Below are 17,982 nucleotides of genomic sequence, written 5' to 3'. Positions count from 1 at the left end.
ACGAGCCAGTTGCTCGACCACTATTGACCAGACGTTTTCAATTGGTGAGAGATCTGGAGAATGTGCTGGCCAGGGCAGCTGTCGAACATTTTCTGTATCCAGAAAGGCCCGTACAGGACCTGCAACATGCGGTCGTGCATTATCCTGCTGAGATGTAGGGTTTCGCAGAGATCGAATAAAGGGTAGAGCCCCGGGACGTAACATATCGCGTTCACCGCGATGTCGCCAAACACGGATGCGACAATCATGATGCTGTAAAAATAACCTGGATTCATCCGAAAAAAAAACTGTTTTGCCATTCGTGCACTCAGATTCGTCGTTGAGTACACCATCGCAGGCGCTCCTGTCCGTGATGGAGCGTCAAGGGTAACCGCAGCCACGGTCCTCGAGCTAATAGTCCATGCTGCTGCAAACGTCGTCGAATTGTTCGTGCAGATGGTTGTTGTCTTGCAAACGTCCCCATCTGTTGACTCGGTGATCTAGACGTGGCGGTACGATCCGTTACAGCCATGAAGATAAGATGTCTGTCATCTCAACGGCTAGTGATATGAGGCCGTTGGGATCCAGCACGGCGTTCTGTATTACCCTCCTGAACCCACCGATTCCATATTCTGCTAACAGTCATTGGATGTCGACCAACGCTAGCAGCTATGTCGCAATACGATAAACCACAATCGCGATAGACTATAATCGACCTTTATCAAAGTCGGAAACGCGATGGTACGCATTTCTTCTCCTTACACGAGGCATCACAACAACGTTTCACCAGGCAACGCCGGTCAACTGCTGTTTGTGTATGAGAAATCGGTTGGAACCTTTCCTCATGTCAGCACGTTGTAGGTGTCGCCACGGGCGCGAGCCTAGTGTGAATGCTCTGAAAAGCTAATCATTTGCATATCACAGCATCTTCTTCCTGTCGGTTAAGTTTCGCGTCTGTAGCACATCATCTTCGTGGTGTTGAAATTTTAATGGCCAGCAGTGTATTTGGTGACCGTCAAGAATTGCACATCATTCATCCACCGCTGAATTTAATTTTGAGAAAACAGAATAACTGCACAGAACTCACACTTCGTAGTGTTCTCGAGCACCGTGTGCGCGGTTATTCATTCACACCAACTTTTGAGTAGTGGGTACTCTGAGTCGTTGGTATCAGTTGCAATACGGCTTTGCGTGCTTCGGCCGCACAAACTCTTGTTTGTTTTTGTTTTTTTCTTGTACCAGTTTTCTGGTTTCAGACTGTCGCACACTAAGAAAACAGCGTGTATAAGACACTGGCTGACTTGGAACGAAGAGGTAGAGCTCCGACTTACCGCCGCGGAGGCTGGCAAGCAGCCACTGCAAGGTCTGAGGAAGTCGCCGGCCGCTTGGCGCGCGCAGTGCATACCCAGCGATGGGCAGCACTTTCGCTGCAGCCGCTTCCAGCAGGCGACTTTCACGCGCCGCAGCTGGCGGGCGGTGGGGGTCGGGGGGCGGCAGGTGGGGGCGGACCCCGAGGCGTCGTGGCGCGTGTCCCGGCGCCAGTAGGCGTAGCGGCCAGCCGCCGAATACATCGCCAACGCAGTCGCCTAGCAACGACTACCGCGACGACGCACGCGCTCCGCAGAGGTGAGTGACGCTCCGTGCCCATTGTTGCCCCAAGTGCCTGCCAGCAGCGCAGTTGTCTCTGCCGTTCAGCCTCCTTCCAGACCTACTGCCTCTACAGGCTTTTGGGATGACATCTGCTGGCCGTTTACAGCTTTGTTTGTCCACCTCGAGATCTCAGCTAAGAAATTATAGTTTACTTTTCTAGATATACATATAGAGCTATCAGGCCGTACTCAGTGCGTGGCGAGACAGGCTCCCGCAAAGGGCGTAGACAAAGAGAGTGCACAAAAATTGACCGATAAAAGAAACCAAAAATAAAAAACGGTTAAAGAATTAACCTATGGTGTTCCACGTGTTCTCGTACCCCTCATGTTCCCATCTTCTGCCTACAAGAAGAAACCTTTCCTCAATCTGCGACATAAAACGCACGCTGTTGTCCCAGTATCATTTCTACTCAATCATGTCGTCCAAGCAGACTACTAGCGAGCACAGTATATCGCTAAAGTGGTTTATGTGACAACAATGCGCTTTGTTGACACAGCCGACGTCTAGGCAGCTCGCTACGTTCAGCAACGGAGTTTAAGCGTTACATCTCTACGGTGGAGTAGAATCTGAAAGGTCGGCGAGTGCAAGCCGAAGAAAACTTGCTATTTGACCGAAAGCTACGAGTTTTTTCTGATTTCTGCTGTCTGAGGACTGCTGCTAAACCTTAACACGAGAGGTGTTTTGTCTCTAAGACCGCGAGAGAATTTTAGAACACGCTGTCCAAGGTCAATTCTGGCGGAATGCTTAACCTCCACCCCAATCCCCTCCCCCCCTCCTTCCCCAACTCGCTAATACTACAATGTTTCATCGTTGGCTACATTATCGCCTTCTTTGTAGTTGCTGCCCTTCGGGACTTTCTTCATGAACTATACTTGTCCACTTTTTTCAGTATACTACAAAATATGTTCACAGGAAACTAAATTTTATCCATCCTAAGACTGATAAAATTTATAGACGATGGGCCAGAAAGATATCAATAATTTAGATCAAGAAATAGGCGAAAAAAGAGACGATTTTGCAGTAGCCTGTGATCACAATTCTGCCAACGTAAAGAAGATCATTCAAAAAACGTCGTGACGATGGCGATTGGCACCTTCCTTTTTCTCCAATAAAATACTTACAGTGTTAATTAAAATCGAATGTTTTCTGAGTGGTGGTAAATATAAATGTTGATCCCACCACTGAACGTCAATTTTTCAGACACTCTTTTTCTAGTGCAATTTTTACGTGCAAGTTTAAACCCTGGAGTTTAGTTTTGTGTAAACATTTACTTTCTGCAGAGGTACTAGAATTTTTCAGAACGTAAACTTCAATTCTCTAATAGTTCGTCTATGTGTACTGTTCAAAAAACCTCACAAAAGTATGTCCTTTTGAGTGATAAAAAGTAAAATATTGTAACCGTTATTTAATACAATAAAACCAACAAGAAGTATTTAAACAGCAGTTGAATAATTGTAAAACTAAATGTTCTATAAATTAAAATTTTCTGATTATTTATGCCTGAAATCTCGGTGTAAGTATAGGGGCCCCACACACCAAAGACGCGAACTTTCCAAAACTTCTGTGAGTGCATATCAATGGCGGAATGAAGTGTATGTTTCCTGGGGAGTCTCGATATTTTTTGAAATGAACAATGCCTGCGTCATAAAGATCTGTGCTGTGATAAAGTAAAATATGCCGGTACTATAAGCATATGTTGAGACTGCCCTAGCTCAGTCAGTAACACAACTGACTTAAAAGCAACAGAAATGAGATCAAACTCGGACTCAAATGGACTTGACGAAACACCAGACCCAGATGCGTAACGTACGCGATACGGACCCGCCTGCAAAAATCCTGACCCCCTAAGATAAAATGTAAAACCTATCATTAACTAACGTAACTTTCGCTACAGCAGGCAGAAATAGAAATTTAATGTAGTATGCTGTAAAATCCCATGTAATATAAACAGAGATCATACGCTTACTATATTCGAAGTATATACAAAAATTATTAATACTGTTAAATGTTATTAGAAATTAAATACATTATAGTGATTGGCAGTTAATATTAATAAGCATAGGCCTATAGTTCTATCTGTTGTGTGATTGATTTGTTCTTGTAAAACCTCACTGTACTTACCTTGACCCCTAGAGAAACTGGACCACACGGCACACTTTCTGTGATGGAAGGTATTGATTATTTCACTGACATCAATAAATCACTTTGGATACTGTGGAAGCTGAGTTCACTACCCTCTCTTGGGCCACAGGATTCCACAGATAGTTCTTTATAAGTATGAGCATCAAAAATAAGTGTTCAGCCGAGGAAACAGGTTAAAAACAGGCAGTATTTTGTGCATTAATCTGGAACGCTACAGCTACGATTGAATTCTCTGTCACTAATAGTTTTTTTAATCAACTACCGATGTTAATTAGTCTATTTCTTTATTCAAAGCTTTTTTGGTCTGAGAATTTACTGGATACATCCTTGTCATATTCATTTTGAAGAACGCAGTGTGAATGCACTGTGAATCCCTTCGTCGTAAAAAGAATTTATGCATTATGGAAAAATAATTATTAACATTATGCATATCCTAAATTTTGCTCTTCTGCATGGCTTCAATGATGTCAAAACAGTCATTAAAATGTCCCATTTCTTTGCCAAAGATGTAGCCAATGACATTGCTTCTTAAAAATTGTGTCGATAGCAAGATAAATTATCAGCTGCATCTGAACAAGAGAACGCGCTTTATCAAGCCGTACATTTTCCGATTGCATAATTTGAGAGTCTAAATTGCAAATCTTCGATTGCAGCACTATCTGAAAAATTAATTCACAATTCTCTAACTGCTTTTTCAAAACAACAGCTTGCTCTCTGTCTTCCCTTTACTTCTATGTCAAATTATTTTTTGTGGAGCCTTAAGTAGCCTAATAGACACAAGCATAACAAAGGGCTTTTACAGACTGGTGTCTCGAACGTGTTGGGCCAAGCTTTTTAAAGTACGAAAAGATACCAGAAGTTTCCATCTTTTAATTCTTTGGATGACGAGAAGATACAACGTTTCTACTGCGATTTAAAAGGACATGACAGTCAGTAGCAGTACTGAGCAACTTCATTCTTCTTTCCAGAAGAAATCATTCTTATACCGAGATATCGGAACATTGGCGGGAACTTTGTCTGCAGTTTTAGCTTCACAAAGAGATATATTTTTTGAGTTGTGGAATGAAACCATTGGGAAAGTGGAGGAACTAACCACTGATGAACCAGATTGGCCTAGAAAAAGGAAGATACCAAAACGCTACAACAAATGTAGTCATTCTCATGCGCACCAACCGCCGGAGGAAATGTACAGACAAATATTTTTTCGAAATAATTGATGTTGCTGCGGATTCCCCAATCGAAGATATGACTCAAAGGTTCTGGAACTTATTCACAACCTGATGCTTTTGATATCGGTCAAATGGTTCAAATGGCTCTGAGCACTATGGGACTTAACTTCTGAGATCATCATCCCCTAGAACTTAGAACTACACTGCTGGAAATTGAAATAAGAACACCGTGAATGCATTGTCCCAGGAAGGGGAAACTTTATTGACACATTCCTGGGGTCAGATACATCACATGATCACACTGACAGAACCACAGGCACTTAGACACAGGCAACAGAGCATGCACAATGTCGGCACTAGTACAGTGTATATCCACCTTTCGCAGCAATGCAGGCTGCTATTCTCCCATGGAGACGATCGTAGAGATGCTGGATGTAGTCCTGTGGAACGGCTTGCCATGCCATTTCCACCTGGCGCCTCAGTTGGACCAGCGTTCGTGCTGGACGTGCAGACCGCGTGAGACGACGCTTCATCCAGTCCCAAACATCCTCAATGGGGGACAGATCCGGAGATCTTGCTGGCCAGGGTAGTTGACTTACACCTTCTAGAGCACGTTGGGTGGCACGGGATACATGCGGACGTGCATTGTCCTGTTGGAACAGCAAGTTCCCTTGCCGGTCTAGGAATGGTAGAACGATGGGTTCGATGACGATTTGGATGTACCGTGCACTATTCAGTGTCCCCTCGACGATCACCAGTTGTGTACGGCCAGTGTAGGAGATCGCTCCCCACACCATGATGCCGGGTGTTGGCCCTGTGTGCCTCGGTCGTATGCAGTCCTGATTGTGGCGCTCACCTGCACGGCGCCAAACACGCATACGACCATCATTGGCACCAAGGCAGACGCGACTCTCATCGCTGAAGACGACACGTCTCCATTCGTCCCTCCATTCACGCCTGTCGCGACACCACTGGAGGCGGGCTGCACGATGTTGGGGCGTGAGCGGAAGACGGCCTAACGGTGTGCGGGACCGTAGCCCAGCTTCATGGAGACGGTTGCGAATGGTCCTCGCCGATACCCCAGGAGCAACAGTGTCCCTAATTTGCTGGGAAGTGGCGGTGCGGTCCCCTACGGCACTGCGTAGGATCCTACGGTCTTGGCGTGCATCCGTGCGTCGCTGCGGTCCGGTCCCAGGTCGACGGGCACGTGCACCTTCCGCCGACCACTGGCGACAACATCGATGTACTGTGGAGACCTCACGCCCCACGTGTTGAGCAATTCGGCGGTACGTCCACCCGGCCTCCCGCATGCCCACTATACGCCCTCGCTCAAAGTCCGTCAACTGCACATACGGTTCACGTCCACGCTGTCGCGGCATGCTACCAGTGTTAAAGACTGCGATGGAGCTCCGTATGCCACGGCAAACTGGCTGACACTGACGGCGGCGGTGCACAAATGCTGCGCAGCTAGCGCCATTCGACGGCCAACACCGCGGTTCCTGGTGTGTCCGCTGTGCCGTGCGTGTGATCATTGCTTGTACAGCCCTCTCGCAGTGTCCGGAGCAAGTTTGGTGGGTCTGACACACCGGTGTCAATGTGTTCTTTTTTCCATTTCCAGGAGTGTACTTAAACCTAACTAACCTAAGGACATCACACACATCCGTGCCCGAGGCAGGATTCGAACCTGCGACCGTAGCGGTCGTGCGGTTCAAGCCTGTAGCGCCTAGAATCGCTCGGCCACTCCGGCCGACCTGTATTTAATACGCTGCCCTATACCAGTTTCTTTCGTCAGTTGGATAAACCGCTCGGCCAGATATAGGTCAAATGTGTGCTGATCAAAACCTGCAGTTCTATAGCGGAGCAATGAACAAATTCAGCTAGCGACTCCAACAGAGTAATCCTACTTTATAATCCTTTTAAATGTCCACTTACTTGTTCGTGGTATCGTAGCATTGACTACGACAGTATTTTATGTCGACGAATAAACATGTTATGACATACTCGACGACTTCAAACAGTCTCCTAGAAGTTGTTGAAGCTCCTTCATAGAAGCCCATAAAAACTTTTTAAACTTTAAGATTTTATCAACATATCTGAGAAAAATAGATGGCTGTTTCTTCACTGATATGTCGGAAGTATCATCTGCGATCTAACACAAAAAACATGTTGAGTTACCACACATGTAGAAGAAAACCACCAATAACCCTTTACGAGATGAAGAATTTTTGAAAAGTGATTTCAATTCCCAATGCTTCTTCTTTGTCATTAAGCTTTAAATGTTACTAGAAAAATAAGAAAAAAAAACTCGATTTCAAAATCTTGCGGGCAGGGGTGACGTGCGGGGGCACCGTTACGATCATGAGGGTCAGGTAAATACTAATACAAAATACTTTAGAGAACACAAAATTTATTGTACTTGCAATAATATGCATTATTTAACTTTGAAGACTAACTTTTTCTGTAGCTGTTTTAAATGAAAATCATCTACATTTTTAGTTGGGAGATACATGAAAGTCCATAAAACATGTCTTGTACTCCGATAGGCACAATTATACATTACTCTTTTCACATCGCGTTTTGCTGCGACTTTTGCATGGCTCGAAATTGCAAGTACGTGGTGCTGGAATATCATCAGCATTGGAGAATATCCATATCCATCATAACACTTATCACTGCATGGAAGCTTAGTAAGTGGATTAAAGAATTTAGACCTTTCGGCTACAGGAAATTCGTCTTCATCTTGTTCAGTCTCAACGTCACTTAAGACTCTTCTGTCCGCAGGTGGAACCACAAGCAGTCCATCTGCTACCTGGGAACATATAATAATATCAAATAATATTTGTATAAACATAAAATAATTTGGTATTGAAAATTATCCCTTGCCTCTAATTTGAAGTGTAGTAAATCTTTCTGTTCTTTTATTAGAATATTATCGCCTTTGATGCTTCTCTTGTATTGGTTCCATGCCTTTACCACAGCGAGGTCCAAAAAGTGCAAAATTACTTTCCATGCCCATTTTTTACTTCTGAACCAGCTTCTATAGCGTTTCATCAGCTGGTCACAAACATCTACTCCAACTATCTTTTTGGTCGTATTTATGCACCACAGAAAGACAATCGACTTCAATATGTTTGTTTTCAGTTTTGGCTCAGTCGGTGCAGAGCCACAGCAGTTTGAAGCCATGGATAATACGTTGCAGTATTTCCACTCTACAATTACTAAACCATGGTTCCGAGCAACATGTTGCTTTGTCCACGAGCCATCTTGGAGAGAGGCAATCCCTTTATTCTGTTGGTCACAACTGTTCCATAGAGCTTCATTTCAGTCAATTGCTGCAATAAAGTCAGTGACGTGAAGTAACTGTCAAAGTAGACGAATCTTTCTTGAGATGAAGTTTGTGCCAACCTTCATATCACAGAAGGGCCTATCCAAACCCCTTAGTTCGTAGAGGAGTTGAATCGCCTTGATATATTTCAAAGTCTAACACAGGATCAACTGATGTAGTAAGTACAAAATTCTTTAATCTAACTGGTCGAGGTCTGTTTATTGCAGACTACCTCAGTGGACAGTGACCTGTAAATGGTATCACTTGTTCATCAATTGAGTATGTTGCATGGCCTCGTGGAAGATTCGGTCACGCATTTCTTACTACATCAAGACCTGGCTGTACTTTCCACAATTTGTTATTATTATCTGGGGAAGAGCAAACAGCAATCACATGAAAAGCATTACTGAGTGCCAGAAATCTGTCTCTTGACATGACTATTGAAACTGAAGTATAACCATATAGAATGCTCCAGTACGAACTCAATCGAGGAAATCAGAGGCAATCCATACTCAGGTTGACAGCCATAAATTTCCTAAGTTCATTAACATCTGAGCTTTTTCCATGGTTCCACACATTTCACTAGTTAGTATGTACTTCAGCAATCTTAAAGAATTAAGGATCCGAAAACTAAAAAGAAAATTTATTTGAAAACAGAACAAAACATATCAAGGTAACCAAGAGACAAAATGTGTATTGTACCTGTATTCTAGAAAATCCAACGGTCCTTAGTGATGCTTACGTTTAAATAAATTCTTCTTCGACGCATTTTTCCCGCTATTAGTTTGTAGAGAATCAACTTTTATGAGAGTTTCTGCTTTTGGCTGATTATTATTCCGCCGGCCAGAGTGGCCGTGCGGTTCTAGGCACTATAGTCTGGAACCGAGCGACCGCTACGGTTGCAGGTTCGAATCCTGCCTCGGACACGGATGTGTGTGATGTCCTTAGGTTAGTTAGGTTTAATTAGTTCTATGTTCTAGGCGACTGATGACCTCAGAAGTTAAGTCGCATAGTACTCAGAGCCATTTCAACCATTAGATTATTATTCCTTCAAGATTCTGACACATTTTCAACTGCTATTTCATTTGTTCCAGAATCGGAACTCGATGCAGAAATGTTCTCTGGCTCAAACAAAGTTTCAGAATCGTCTTCACTGATTACTTCTAAATCCGACCCATCAAGCAACTTCATATATCTTCCTCAATAAGTCCACTGATTCTCTAAAGCTGTTCCAATTTATTACATCATGTATATTTTCGAGACAGTGGTGTTTAATTAACTGTATTTGGAAGTACATACAAGTAATTCCATAGAAGATTATAATATTGCATTAATCAGCATGCAAGGATGCGAAAAAAATTTTGTTGAGCACAACTAACCTCATAAAGGAAGAATGCAAAAACGCCTAATCCTCTCGAATGTGATAGTGGAGACATTTTCAAGTGCAATAACCAAGCAAAACGGATATTTCAAAAATATGCAAATACTTTGGGATATCCAGACACAACGTGAATCCAAGCAATTTTACAGAATTATAAACTAACACAACTGCTACAGATAAGACGAAGCCACTACATCTCACGCAACGATACAGCACAACCAAGCACAACAACATCGCAAAATGGACGAAGCTGCGATCTAGTGGCGTCCTGTGATACTATGTGAATTACAGTTTCTGGCTGGAATCACATTCAATCTGAAGGGGAAAAAAGCATACAGTCGTACCTAACCATCGTGGTCGTGAGAGTAGGAGCGTAAAGGAATAGATATCTCAATTACGTCCCAAGATACAATGTTTTACGCTACGTTTAACCTTTATACGTTATACGTTTAACCTGAGCATTCTTTATATCGGAAGCACTCATATCCTCTTGCTGCATGTCTATTTAATATGTTTACATACAATCAGCACTGATACCAACGCATTTTTTGAGACTTAGTATGGGCTCAACATTCTTTTCTACTCTCTCATCTGATTTATTACCATCTCTTGAATCGCATTCTCCTCATTAACGATTTTCCGGTCACGTATTACTATCACATCAAAAATAAACGTACATCACTTGACAAGCACATGTAGTCTAGGGGTATACTACCCAAAATGATTTTGGTCCTGGCGTGGAATCCAACTAATGCTTCAATTTTAAATAAAAATTATCGGCATCGGCAGCAGAAGACTTCCAGTATAAGAAGCTACCCTCATTCTTCCATCGGCTTTGTCAATGAGGGTGGAGGATGGACAAAGTTTCAGGGCACTCTCTTGCCTTTTGGGTGGAAGACTGCCGCTAAAGAGGGAAGAATCAGCAATAATCAACGGTTTGAGGATGCAGAAGGCAATGGAAACTACTGCACAAAAGACACATAATGTGTATCCACAGAACATGTGGCCTGTAACTGAAAAAGTGTTATGAAGGTCTCTCCACTGGAAAAAACTTCTCGAATAGTTCCCATTCGGATTTCCGCAAGGGGGCTGCCAAAGGTGAGGCGGCCTTTAGAAAAAATTGAATAATCAAGGATAACGTTCTACGAGTCGGGGCGTGGAATGTCAGGAGTTTGCAATATCAAAAGCAGCAGAAAATGATATAATGACAGTAGGATTCATTATGAATACGAAGGTAGGGCAGAGAATGTGTTACTGTGAACAGTTCAGTGATAAGATTGTTCTTATCAGAATCGACAGCAAACCAACACCGACAACGATACTTCAGGTATACATGCCGACGTCGCAAGCTGAAGATGAAGAGATAGAGAAAGTATTTGAGGATATTGAAACAGTAATATGGTACGTAAATGGAGATGAAAATCTAATAGGCAAGGAGAATTGGAATGCAGTTGTAACGGAAAGAGTAGACGAAAGGCTTACGCGAGGATATGGGCTTGGCACTAGGAATGAGAGAGAAGAAAGACTAATTGCCTTATGCAATAAATTTTAGGTAGTAATAGCGTATACTCTGTTCAAGAATCACAATAAGAGGAGATATACTTGGAAAAGGTCGGGAGGGATGGGAAAATTCCAGTTAGATTACATCACGATCATTCAGAGATTCCGAAATCATATACTGGACTGTAAAGCATACCTAGGAGCAGATAGAGACTCAAATTATAATTTAGTAGTGATGAAGAGTACGCTAAAGTTTAAGAGATTAGTCAGGAATAATCAATACTCAAATAAGTGTGATGCAGAATTACTAAGGAATAAAGAGATACGCTTCAAGTCCTCTAAGGCTATATATACTGCGATAAGGAATAGCTCAGCAGGCAGTTCGGCTGAAGAGGGACAGACATCCTTAAAAATAGCAATCACAGAAGTTGGAAAAAAATAGGTACTACAAAAGTTGGAAAGAAAAACGTTGGTGCAAATAAGGTAACTGCGGAGAAACCATGAGTAAGAGAAGATATACTTCAGTTGATAGATGAAAGAAGGAAGTACAATATTTCATCATAACTTCTAAAATCATTGTAGGATATGGCAACAAAACGACTATTAACATTGATATGTTGAATGTTAGAGTATGGCGATATACTATCTGACGTCCGTGGATTGAGAGTAAACAGAATAAACACGAGAACGAGAAGTAGCAGAAATGAGAACATCTGTATATTTTATATCAGGATTAATGGTCTCGAAGTAGATGAAGTTAAGGAATTCTGCTACCTAGGCAAAAAATAGCCATGATGGACGGTCAATGACATCAAAAGCAGACTAGCACTAGCAAAAGAGGCATTCCTGGCCAAGAGAAGTCTACTAGTATGAAACGTAGGCCTCAATTTGAGGAAGAAATTTACGAGAATGTACGTTTGGAGCACTGCATTGTGTGGTAGTGAACCATGGACTGTGGGAAAAGTGGAACAGAAGAGATTTGAAGTGTTTGAAATGTGGTGCTACAGACGAATGTTGAAAATTAGATGGACTGGTAAGGTAAGGAAAGCGGAGGTTCTGCGCAGATCCAAACGGATAGAACAGTTCCTTTCCTTCCCACGCACTATACTGCAAAGAAATTCTGTCCAACAGCTTTGTTCCTGATTTATTTCAAAGAGATTGACGTCTCACAGCATCAGTAATATCTCGCTATGGATTTAAGTTGACTGTGAAAGGTGTTTTTCTGTCTCTAACAATAGTTTTCTGGGTGAATATGTGGTTTCTGATGTTTCTTCGGTTTTAAGAGTCCTGGGAAGGGGGGGGGGGGGGGGGTTTACATGTTTCCACTCATTACTACTTACTATTAGGTATGACTTGTAAGCTATCCAAGTGGTTCCACGTTCTAAATATAAAACAGATTTGAAATGTAGCGTCTGTGTATACCTCTCTTACTTACCTCACCAAATCGTCAGAGGATACGACTACGTGACAGAAAATGAGACTATACGTGGGATATTTCGCTTCTGGACTCGGGTACATGGGACGATCCAAAGCGTAGGACGTTCCAAAGCGTTGTTTCGCCCTAGAGTAATAGGTTTAACAAAGTCAAAAGAAAAAGACGTCAGCAGATGGCGAGCGCTTAATCTCTTTAACCTCCCTTCGCAGACAATATTGGGAGGGATGTTACGACCGTATCTTTCACCAAGACTAAACCGCCATTATTTTTAGTAACTACTTTCACGTAACAGATAAAGTGAAACGACGATACTTCCTTTTTATTCTTAAGATTACAAACTGTATATTATACTGTATATTATAATTTCGACCTAATCTACTAGCTTCACCTCGCTATGGCTCCAGTGACCTTTTTCGCGAGCCTTGCCTCGTCCTCAACAGGCCTTTTGTATCCTCGTCATTGCCCTTGTGGAGTAAGGGAATTCGGAAACGCACAATGCGGCACTGGACAGGGCGATATCGAGACACTGAAAATCTATATGAGCGAACGTTATCCTGTTGGAAAACACCACCTGGAATGCTTTTCCTGAATGGCAGTACAACAGGCCGAATCACCAGCCTGACGTACAAATTTGCACTCAGAGTGCGTGGGATAGCACTCAGAGTGCTCCTGATGCCGTAAAAAATGGCACCCCAAATCGTAACTCCAGTTGTAGGTCCAATGTGTCTAGCACGCAGACATTTTGGCTGCAGGCCCTCAGCTGTCCTCTTTCTAACCAACACATTGCCATCACTGGCACCAAAGTAGAATCAGCTTTCATCAGAAAACACAACAGACCTCCACTTTGCCCTCCAATGAGCTCCCGCTTCACACCACTGAAGTCGCGAATTGCGGTAGTTTGGGGTTAGTGGAATGCACACTACACGACGTCTGTCTTGGATCTATCCTTGAAGTAACCGATTCGTAGCAGTACGTTCCGTCATTGTGGTGACAACTGCCGCTCACATAGGTGATGTAAACGCAGTACGGTGCTCCAGGGACATATGCCGAACACTATGGTCTTCCCTCTTGGCTTTGCCACTTGTCCGTCTGGAGCCCGGTCTTCTTGCGCCCGTATATTCCCGTGACCACCTCTGCCAGCAATCACGTAGTACAGTTACTGCATTCCTGTCAAGATTTTCTGCAGTATCGCAGAAGGAACATCCATCTTCTGGCAGCCCTGTAACACTACCTCGCTCGAGCTCAGTGAGGCCGGCCTTGGTGGCCGAGCGGTTCTAGGCACTGCAGTCTGGAACCGCGCGACCGCTACGTCGCAGGCTCGAATCCTGCCTCGGGTATGGATGTGTGTGATGTCCTTAGGTTAGTTAGGTTTAAGTAGTTCTGTGTTCTAAGGGACTGATGACCTAAGTCCCATAGTACTCAGAGCCATTTTTTGAACCCATAGTGCTCAGAGCCATCAACCATTTTTGAGCTCAGTGAGGTGTATATAATAGCTTCTTTGTCGCCTTGAAGGCATTCTTGACTAATATCATCTCACCATGTCCAGTCTCAATGTAACTAACGCTCAAGACCGTTACAGCGTGTATTTGAAGCAAACCTGATTTGTATCCTCATAATGGCAGTACTAGCGCCACTCTTACGCGATGGAGCGAAATCTGGATGGACATCATCTTTTAAATGGAGAAACACGCCTACCGACTTTCGTTTATGTCGCACACCTCCTTCTTGATGTTGCGATTTTTTTGGTCAATGTATTTTCTAAGTCAGGCCTTACCACACCGAACGGTGTCACGTTACGAGTATCTAGGCCGCAACACGTCCGTTTGAATCACAAAATATATGAGACGAGCAAGGTGGTGAATTGTTAGCACAATGAGCTAGCGTTCGAAAGATCTTGGGTTCAAATTCCCGTTCAGCCTTCCAGATGCAGATTTTCCGTGGTTCCTCAAAATCGTTTAAAGAAAATGCCGGGATTTTCCCTGTTAATAATGATACGACCGATTTTCTTCCCTACTCTTCTTCCCCAATCCTAGTTTGCTTCCGTCTCTGATTACCTAGTTTTGATGTGAAAACCTAATCTTCTGTTCAAATCTATCCACAAATAACCCGCAGTGGCGGAGTGTCTGGCCTTGTTCATTAGGTTACGCGCCAGTCCAATCACGACTGCCCCACTTGATCCGTTGTCTAGGAACTTCACTAGCAGTATTATGTTTTAATTAAGCCAGAATTACACATAATTACGGTACAATCGTAGGTGTATTGATTGGTCGAAGTGTTACTTACGCAGACAGAAAACAACTTGCGCCCTCAAAGCGAGGGTAACGTTTATCGAACAGCAGAAGGCGTGGCGTGCCAATGCCGTGCGACCGGTCGGTCAGAACCAGTGAAAGTCGTCGTTGTCGCCAAACTACGCTGTGGGCCGTTACGGCCTCAGGAATGCAGCATCTGGACAGATACACGCACTGTGCGTGGAACGGCGCTGCCACCGACTTCACAGTTAACTGCGCACGCTCGCGTATTCGAATGTGTGTTGCGCGCGGGAGAGTGTGTTTGTGTGTGTGTGTGTGTGTGTGTGTGTGTGTGTGTGCATGCGTGTTTGTATGTGTGGTTTGTTAATGACTAGTCTCTTATGTATTCTTGACATGAGCTGGATCAACGCATTTTCCAACGTAGGGGCTGGAATGGACGAGGTTAGATATCTAAAATTTATTAGTGCCAAAACTTGTTAGGTTTGACTCTCAAATAACCATTAAATTATATTTCATTTTTGAATAATAAAAATATTAGTGCATACTCACGACAAACAAATTTCATTCTAAAATTATCAATTGAAATCTCTATCGGTAGTAATAACAATAAATAAATTCATTCTTTAAATAACGTGACAGTTACTATTTTCGGATTCTTAGATTGTTATCAGATGACAACAGAGTGTTATAACGCTGGATAAATTTTCCGAATTGCTTTATATCCATTTGCGAGTCAATTGTCACCCGATGATGCAGGCTTCGGCTGACGAAAATCAGTTAGTGAGTAAATGAAAACGTCGTAGATGTCAAAGCCATGTTTCTTTTTTCTCTTCATCCTAAAAATTTAAATCTAGTTAATACCCTAAGAATCTGAAAATTATGGAAGAAATAAAGTTGCCTTATTTATTAAGTACCATCCTCTATTACTTCACGTCCACCTTAAATCTTTTTAGCTTTCCATACCTAATCTACCTCAAGCTGTTCATTTCTTTGTTTGTTCACACAGTTTTTTCATCCTTACTGTCCCTTCCGTTGTGAAACCAGTTACTGTTGCACCATGTGATCAAAAGTATCCGGACACCCCAAAAACATACGTTTTTCATATTAGGTGCATTTTGCTGCCACTTACTGCGAGGTACTCCATATCAGCGACCTCAGTAGTCATTAGACACCGTGGGAAAGCAGAAAGGGACGCTCCGCGGAACTCACGGACCTCGAACTTGGTCAAGTGATTGGGTGTCGCTTGTGTCATACGTCTGTATGCGAGATTTTCACACTCCTAAACATCCCTAAGTCCACTGTTTCCGATGTGATAGTGAAGTGGAAACGTGAAGGGACACGTACAGCAAAAAAGCGTACAGGTCGACCATGTCTGTTGATTGACAGAGACCGACGATAGTTGAAGAGAGTAGTAATGTCTAATAGACATCTATCCAGACCATCACACAGGAATTCCAAACTGCATCAGGATCCACTGCAAGTACTAAGGCAGTTAGGCCGGAGATGAGAAAACTGGGATTTCATGGTCGAGTGGCTGCTCACAAGCTACACATCATGCGTTAAATGCCAAACGACGCCTCGCTTGGTGTAAGAAGCGTAAATATTGGACGACTGAACAGTGGAAAAAAGTTGTGTGGAGGACGAATCACGACACAATGTGGCGGTCCGATGGCCGCGTTTCGGTATGGCAAATGCCCGGTGTACGTCATCTACCAGCGTGTGTAGTGCCAACATAAAATTCGGAGGCGGAGATGTTACGGTGAGGTCGTGTTTTTCATGGAGAGGGCTTGCAACCCTTGTTGTTTTGCTTGTCAGTATCACAGCATAGGCCTACACTGATGTTTTAAACACCTTCTTGCTTCCCCTGTTGTAGAGCAACTCGGGGATATTTACTGCATTTTTCAACACGATCGACCACCTGTTCACAATTCACGGCCTGTGTCAGAGTGGTTACACGACAATAACATCCCTGTAATGGATTGGCCTGCACAGAGTACTGACCTGAATCCTCTAGAACACCTTTGGGATGTTTTGGAACATCGACTTCATGCCGGGCCTCATCGACATCGACACCTCTCCTCAGTGTAGGACTCGGTGAAGAATGGGCTGCCATTCCCCTAGAAACCTTCCAGCACATGATTGAGTGTATGCCTGTGAGAGTGGAAGCTATCATCAAGGCTAAGGGTGGGCCGACGCCATATTGAATTCCAGCATTACCGAGGGAGGACGCCACGAACGTATAAGTCATCTTCAACCAGGTGTCCGGATGTGTTTGATCACATAGTGTATACCTGGGTGTCTTTAGACATTCCCCATTAGCTTTTGCTTGTGCTCATAAACATTTATGTTACACAGTGTAATTCACTTCAGTAGTTCAGTAAAGGTCGCAAATATTTTTCGTTTATACTTCACACATTACCAGTTTCGGCCATTGCCGACCATCAAAATGAAACCGTACTTACTGCTAACGTGTGATATGGAAACTCAATAGAAACAAGAGTATCATGGAAAATCGTGGTGGATAATACGATGTCAGATGACGTGCTGTATATCCTCACAGTGACATGCTTACGTTGCCAATAGTTACAAACAAGTGCTGACGTTATGTTGACAAGACCCTCATTTGAAGGGCACCGTACGAGACGGCGCATTCTTCAGCGCACTGAACACGCATACTGGAGCTTCGGTAGACTTGCAAATAAGGCAATGGGAATGAATAACATCCTACAATTATTGTGGGAAATGGCAATCAAACGACTAATCATGTTGGTAGGGAGAATCTACGGTACGTGATCAAAAGTATCCGGACACCCCCCCAAAAAATACGCTTTTCATATAAGGTACATTGTACGCCAACTACTGCCAGATACTCCATATCGGTGACCTCAGTAGTCATTACACATCGAGAGAGAGCAGACTGGGGCTCTCCGAGGAACTCATGGACTTCGAACGTGGTCAGGTGATTGAGAGTCACTTGTGTAATACGTCTGTAAACGAGATTTCCACACTCCTAAACATCCCTAGGTCCACTGTTTCCGATGTGAGAGTGAAGTGGAAACGTGAAGGGACACGTACAGCACAAAAGCATACAGGCCGACCTCGTCTGTTTACTGACAGAGAACGACGACAGTTGAAGAGGGTGCTAATGTGTA

General features: G+C 43.4%; 1 protein-coding gene across 1 annotated transcript in view; it reads left to right on the top strand.

The window, feature by feature from the left end:
* The first annotated feature begins 1,528 nt into the window (after window positions 1–1,528).
* The window catches only part of LOC124607132, a 127,775-nt gene continuing 111,321 nt past the window's right edge, over window positions 1,529–17,982 (top strand). Inside the window, exon 1 of the mRNA XM_047139339.1 lies at window positions 1,529–1,605. The gene's annotated coding sequence lies outside the window, so the exon portion shown is untranslated. The remainder of the gene's footprint in view (window positions 1,606–17,982) is intronic.

The sequence above is a fragment of the Schistocerca americana genome, chromosome 3, assembly GCF_021461395.2.
Source record: "Schistocerca americana isolate TAMUIC-IGC-003095 chromosome 3, iqSchAmer2.1, whole genome shotgun sequence".
NCBI lineage: Eukaryota > Metazoa > Arthropoda > Insecta > Orthoptera > Acrididae > Schistocerca > Schistocerca americana.
The sequence above is the reverse complement of the archived record's forward strand: the minus strand, read 5'-3'. Positions and strand labels throughout refer to the sequence as shown.